This window comes from Phyllobates terribilis, unplaced genomic scaffold (assembly GCF_046119375.1).
Source record: "Phyllobates terribilis strain yellow unplaced genomic scaffold, ASM4611937v1 Scaffold_6872__1_contigs__length_41441, whole genome shotgun sequence".
Lineage (NCBI taxonomy): Eukaryota > Metazoa > Chordata > Amphibia > Anura > Dendrobatidae > Phyllobates > Phyllobates terribilis.
The window spans coordinates 11,348-18,294 of NW_027369614.1; the positions used below are offsets into that span (position 1 = coordinate 11,348).

General features: G+C 46.3%; 1 pseudogene; it reads right to left on the minus strand.

Annotated features, from left to right (window-relative positions):
- Window positions 1-381: 381 nt before the first annotated feature.
- Window positions 382-3,834, minus strand: LOC141251326 (uncharacterized; annotated as a pseudogene).
- Window positions 3,835-6,947: the final 3,113 nt, after the last annotated feature.

The window sequence follows — 6,947 nt, forward strand, 5'->3', positions numbered from 1 at the left end:
ATGACTGCATCTAGTATTTGATAGACTAGGCTGCCTACGTACCCTCTTTGTGAGGGATCAAGTCTTTCGTAGTTCAAGAGAATCAATTTATCTTTTCATCTTTGATTCTCTCTTCCTTCATTTTGCGGAAGAAAATTTTGTTGTGAATGTGACTGCATCTAGCATTTTGATTGACTAGACTGCCTACGTACCCTCTTTGTGAGGGATCAAGTCTTTCGTAGTTCAAGAGAATCAACTTTTTCTTTTTAGCGTGATCCTCTTGTTTTTTTGTTCTTTTATCCGTTTTTTATATTTGCATCACCAAAGTGATATAAGCCCACCTTCTAGGAAAGGTTTCCTACATCACTTCGAATATCATTTGCGTGTTAGGATATTTCTTTTTTAAGTAAAGTATTTCTTCACAAACTTTCCATTCACACAAGGGTATAGCAACTTGCCTTCGGCGTCGGAGAGTTCATATGCCCCCTTTTGGAACACTTCGGTGACTACATAGGGGCCTTCCCATTTCGACTCAAATTTTCCTTGTGCTTTTCTGTTAATGAAAATTGGTCGTCTCACTATGAGAACCAAGTCACCAACTCCGAACGAACGGAATTTAACCCTTTTGTTAAATGTCCCGGTGACTTGAGCCTGATAGACTTCCAGTTTTTGTTGAGCTTCTAACCTCTTTTCATCTAGGCCTTCCAGTTCGGCTAAACGAATTTTGACATTCTCCTCGGGGTCTGTGAGTTGTGTTGAGATCCTAAGGAAAGGCAATTGCACCTCAAGTGGCAAAACGACTTCCGACCCAAAGACCAAGTTATAGGGTGTACACCTAGTCGATGTACGAACCATTGTACGATATGGCCATAAAGCCTCGGGTAATCTCTCATGTCAATCTCTTTTTGATTTTGACACCATTTTCTTGAGGATTTTGCATAGGAGTTTGTTGAACGCTTCTGCTTGACCATTTGAGGATGGGTTATAGCTCGATGAGAAACTATGTTTGAACTCGAACTTTTCTGCTAGCTTCACCATATTCTGATTTTTGAAGTAAAGGGCGTTGTCTGAAATTATCTTTGACGGGACTCCATATCGGTAAATCAAATGAACTCTTATGAATTTGACAACATCTTTTGCTCCTACTCTTTTCAATGGTATAAATTCTGTCCATTTAGAGAAATAATTGGTTGCGGCCAAGATGTATTGATGACTACGTGATGATGGCGGACTTATGGGTCCTACGACATCAAGACCCAATGCGTTGAATGGCCATGACATGGTTGTTGGGTGAAAGAGTTGAGGTGATTGATGAATGAAATCGCTAATGAATTTGACAAGTATGACATGCTTTAGCGAACTCCAATGAGTCTTTCACCATGATTGGCCAATAGTAGCCAAGTCTCTTAACTTGATCGGCTAGTTTAGGCCCTGCTTGATGTGCTTCACATACCCCAGCATGAGTTTTGGCAAGAACATGTTAAGTCTCTTCTTTCGACAAACATCTTAATAATGCTCCTCAAAGGATCTACGATACAGCGCATCATTTTTTATCACGAACCTTGGTGCTCGGCGTCTAATGTCTACTTTCCTTTTGGATTCATCTGGCAAAGATCCATATCTATGATATTCATTAATGGGATGGCGCCAATCAACATCCTCCTCGATCTCATAAACAGAGACAACGCTCACCTCTTCACTTGATCGACATCTTTCCGGGGCTGGAGTAAGCAAATGACGTTCTCCAGTGGTAATTTGTATGACTCTTTCATCGGGAAATGTTAACGATGCTGCTAACTTAGCCAAAGTATTTGCCTTGTCATTTTCAGATCTTGGTACATGCACTATTTCTATTTGATGAAACTGGCTAATGAGATCTTTTGCTTTCTTATGGAGAAGAATTAAATTTGAATTCTTAACATCATATAGTCCATTTAATTGTCTAATGATCAATTGAGAATCACCAAACACTTGTAAGGACTTGAAATGCATCTCGAGGGCTATCTCGAGCCCAATGATAAGCGCCTCATATTCTGCCACATTGTTTGTGCAAACCTCTAAGAGCGAGAAGGAGTAAGGTATAACCCTCCCTGATGGTGTTACGAGTACAATACCAAAATCGGCTCCATCTTTCTTTGCTTCCCCCATCGAAATACAAATGCCATGATTTTTCTTCTATCATAAAGACTTCTTCGTCAGGAAATTCGTAAGACATTTTCTCATTTTCGGGAGTTGGGTGAGAAGCTATAAAGTCAGCTATTACTTGCCCCTTGACCGTCTTTTTAGAGACAAATTTGATGTCGAACGGAGCTAAGAGCATGGCCCATTTAGCCCGTCTACATGACAAAACAATCTTAGACAAGATATACCTCAAGGGGTCAGCTTTAGATATCAATATGATCTGATGAGCTAAGAGGTAATGCCGCAATTTCTGGACGGCGAATACTAAGGCGAGACAGATTTTTTCCATGACAGTGTAATTGCATTCTGCCCCGACCATTGTTCGACGGATATAATACAAGGCGTTTTCTTTTCCTTCATCATTATTTTGTGCCAACATGGCTTCGAGAGACCGCTCAAGAGTCGCCGTATATAGGATCAAAGGCCTCCGATCCCCTGAACTTGTGCCATTAAGATAGGCGGACTCATTAAACATTGTTTAATGCTATTCAAAACGTTTTGACATGCTTGGTCCCATATAAATGGAGTATCTTTCTTCATCAATCTTAAGAATGGTTGGCACCTTCCCGTAAGATTCGAGATGAAACGTCGAATATATGCGAGCTTTACTTTGTAAGACTCTAAGCTCAAGGAGGTTTCTTGGAGGAGGCATTTCCATGATTGCTTTGATCTTGTCAGGGTCAATTTCAATTCCTCGATCTCGAACAACAAAGCCGAGAAACTTTCCCGACATCAAACCAAACACACACTTCAAAGGATTCATTTTGAGTTGGTGTTTGCACAATCTTTCAAAAATCTTTCGGAGATCATTTGGGTGCTCCTCACGTTCTCTAGTTTTAACCACAAGGTCATCTACATAACACTCAATGGTATTGTGGAGTAAATCATGAAATATGACTGTCATAGCACTTTGATAAGTTGCCCCTGCATTCTTCAACCCAAACGGCATCACCGTATAACAAAATGTGCCTAGGGGTGTTCGGAAAGCTGTCAACTCTTCATCCTCAGGGTCCATCTTGATTTGATTATATCCTGAGAATCCATCCATGAAGGACAAAGCTTTGAATCCGGTAGTGGCATCAACCAACAATTCGGTTATGTGTAAAGGGAATTTGTCTTTTGGACAAGCTTCATTCAAATCCCTAAAATCCACAAATATGCGAAGTTGACCATTTTTCTTCTTCACGGGAACAATATTGGCTAACCATTGCGGGTATTGAACCTCGCGAATGAATCCAGATGTGATTAGCTTATTCACTTCCGCCTTTATCTGAATTGTCAAGTCTGGACGAACGTGACGTTGACCTTGCTTTACAAGCTTCTTTTCTTCGGAGATAGCCAATCTATGCATCACAACTTTTGGGTCTAAACCAGGCATATCTTGGTATCCCCATGCAAACACATCTTTGTACTCTTTAAGGATCTCTTCATATATCACCTTCTCTTCACTCGTTAAAGATCGATTCTTCTAAGGGTTGCCTTTGGTCCAATGAAGCGGAGGTTGAAGATTCAAGTTCGGATTCGGATGTTTCTTCTCCGGAGTCGCATAAAGGTTATGGAAATAAATCCAAAATCAAGTCCACTGATCCTAGCAAGTACCTCAAAGAAGATGGTGGTAGCCGAAAGGTTGAAGAAGATGATCTCCTTGTTGATCGTGTAGAAATTGCCACACATGACAAGTGAACCTTATCTGATGATGAGTCTGAAGATTTCGACTCCACAAACCATGAAGATCTGGTCGTTGATCACGTTTCCAAGTCCAAAAGTGTTGTCGACGATAACAAGGTTAGTTTCGATTTTTGTCACATTTCTCCGGCCGATCCTGTTGGCATTGGCACCGGGGCCATCGTGGGCACGGTGGTTATCCCTCGCAATATCGGTGTTGATCGCCCCCTATCACTTCTGGCACTCCGGTCAACGGGAAAGTCCAAGAGACGTCGGCCCCATGCGAAGGGTCACCCCACCCATGCGAAGAGGCGCGGCTACCAGCCGAAGAGTCACACGATGTGCTAGCCGAAGAGTCACACGGCATGCAAGGTGAAGGGTCACACATTTCTCTTAACTTCAAGCTCTTAAATGCTCCTTCCAAGAGTCGCGCCTCCTCTCCTCCTCCCCTAACTCTTCAAATTTCCCCACATGCGATAAACCCCTTGGCTAGCCCTAAAGTCTACGCGTCCCACTCCAAGACTAACCCTTCGCCTCACCTCTCCGCTCCTCCTCCAACTCTTGGTAACCCGGGTATTCTCCCTACTCCCTCTTCCCTTTCTAACCTTGCCTCTTCCTCTAAGCCCCCACCTCCCAACACCCGCCTCCCTCCTCCCTCCCCCTCCGCCGCTCCACCCAACTCCACCGTCCCTTCCTCTTCCGACTTCCCTCCCCTCCCTTCCTCCATGGCAACCAAGACCCCCACCGGGCCCTCCCCCCCCCCCTCAGACAAGCCGCTCCTCCCTACGCCCAAGGGTGTCCCCGCTAAGACCAATGCATGGGTCGGTCGTCCGAACAAGAAGATCTTTATGAACCCCAGTTTGGGAGGTAAGTTGACGTATACTAAGCCTACTTCTCCGGTCGTCGACATCCGTATGGATGAGGCCCTTCCCATGAACAAGGTGTGGGGATAGTCCCTCCTTGGCCAGTTTGTCGGATTCAACCTCGGGCACTTCATGATCAACGAGATAATCCGCTCCTGGGGTGTCAAGGCGAAGTACCGCATCGAGGACGGGTGGATGCTCTTCACATTCACCAGCAAGGAGGACCACGACAACGTCCTCCACAAGGTCCCCTACTACATGCACGGTAAACCGTTGATCCTAACACATATTCCTGATAAGTTCTCTTTCAATTTGAAAAATGTTGCCACGGTCCCTATTTGGGTCCGTATAATGGGGTTGTCCAAGCCTTTTTGGACGACCGATGTGTTGGGTTGTGTGCCCTCGCATGTTGGTAAGCCACTTTACATGGATCCGGTCACGGAATCAAGGATCCGGGGGCATACGCCTGGGTTCTAGTGGAGGTAAACTTCACGGTTCCAATGACTAGGAGCGTCGATCTTCGGTTCAAAGACGGGGACATGGTGACATGCTCGTTCTTGCTGGAGAACGAGCCTATGTTTTGTACAAGGTGCTGCTCGTTTGGTCATGTCGTGGCAGGTTGCACCTTCAATTCGAAGGTTGATGGAGCTAGGAATCCGAGGGGCCAATCCAAGGTGAGGAAGCCTGCGGCTAAGCAAGGGACGCCTGTCGTCGGTGATGCTAGTGCGCCTGCGGCTACCGCTGTGGTGATCGTGGGTGCGACCGCCACTCCCGTGGACGCTGATGGGGTGCCCGGAGTTCGCGGTCCTTCCCCGTTCAAGAAGGTGCCGAGACCCACTTCCCCGCTGCGAAAGGAGTCCACCGAGTCTAGTTTAGGGGTCGGAGCCAGCCCTACTGTTGTTATTCCGAACATTTCTATTGTAAATGACACTATGGACTTTGTTAATGTTTTGGACGAAACTTTGGCGTCCCCAAATTGTAATAGTTGTAGTTCTGAGTCTATATGTAAAGATCATGACAGGGCTGGCTCAGACTGTGAGTACGAGGAGTTTACGCCTATTAGCAAGGCCAACCGACGTAAGGGGGGTGTTGTGGGTGATCGCAGCAGAGGGGCGGTGGCGTCCACCAACTCGTTCTCGGCAATATCTGAGGATGGAAGCAGCTCCGATGGGTGAGGACGAGGATCAGGACTCGTCCTACGAGGCTTCGGAGGACAAGAAGTGTGAGTCCTCCACGAAGGTGATCGTGAAGTCCAAGGCTTCCGAGAAGATGAAGGGAAAGCTAGATCCTGCTGTTGGCGTGAAGACTCCCTCCGGGGAGAGGATCGTTGGTCAAAGCCTAGCTACTCCCACTAAGTGGCCTAAGAAGAATGATGGTGCTCCTGTTACTCGCCTCCGTAGCAATGGTGGAAAGAAGGGGTCTAAATGAAGATCGCCTCATGGAACGTCCGAGGAATTTGCCAAGCCCGCAAACAAAATGGCATGCGTGAGTTTGTTCGTAAATTAGGAGTCAGTTTTTTGGTATTTTAGAGTCCAAGTGTTCGAGTCGCATTATTGACAGGGTGATGTGGAACGTATATCCGGGTTGGAAGTTTGACACGAACTTTCACCTTGATGCACGGGGCCATATCATTGTCACGTGGGATGAGGACTTTGTCGAGGTTGAGGTTTTATCCACCTCAGTACAGCACACCGGTTTGTCACGCCACGTGCAAGGAAACCGGTGTAAAGTTTGGTATTCGTTTTGTGTATGGTCTCCACAACGTTGTTGCGCGCTGCCCCATCTGGGGTCAAGTTGATGAACTCATCGAAGCCTCCGTGCTTTCTTGGATGATTCTTGGTGACTTCAATTCCATTCTTGATGTGGGTGAGAGAGTGAACGGGGAACCGGTCTCGATGTATGAGTGCAGGGATATGGTGGACGCTTATCGTCGCCATGGACTTGTCGACGCACTGAGTTCCAGATCCTCCCCTTTCACTGGACCAATGGGACGGTCTGGAGCAAGCTCAATCGGGTGTTGGTCAACCCGGCCTGGTCGAGTTCGGCTTTCGACTGTCGGACTGATTTCTCGGGTGAGTGGCACATTTTGGACCACAAGACAGGGGTTGTGTCTTTGTGCAGGTCCAGGAAATGTAGCGGTCACTATTTTAAATTCTTCAATATGTGGACCAAGCACCCGCGGTTCAAGGAGATTGTCAAGGAGGGATGGAGCTCTGATATTCGTGGTTCCTACCAATTTAGGCTTGCCAGGCTTCTTCA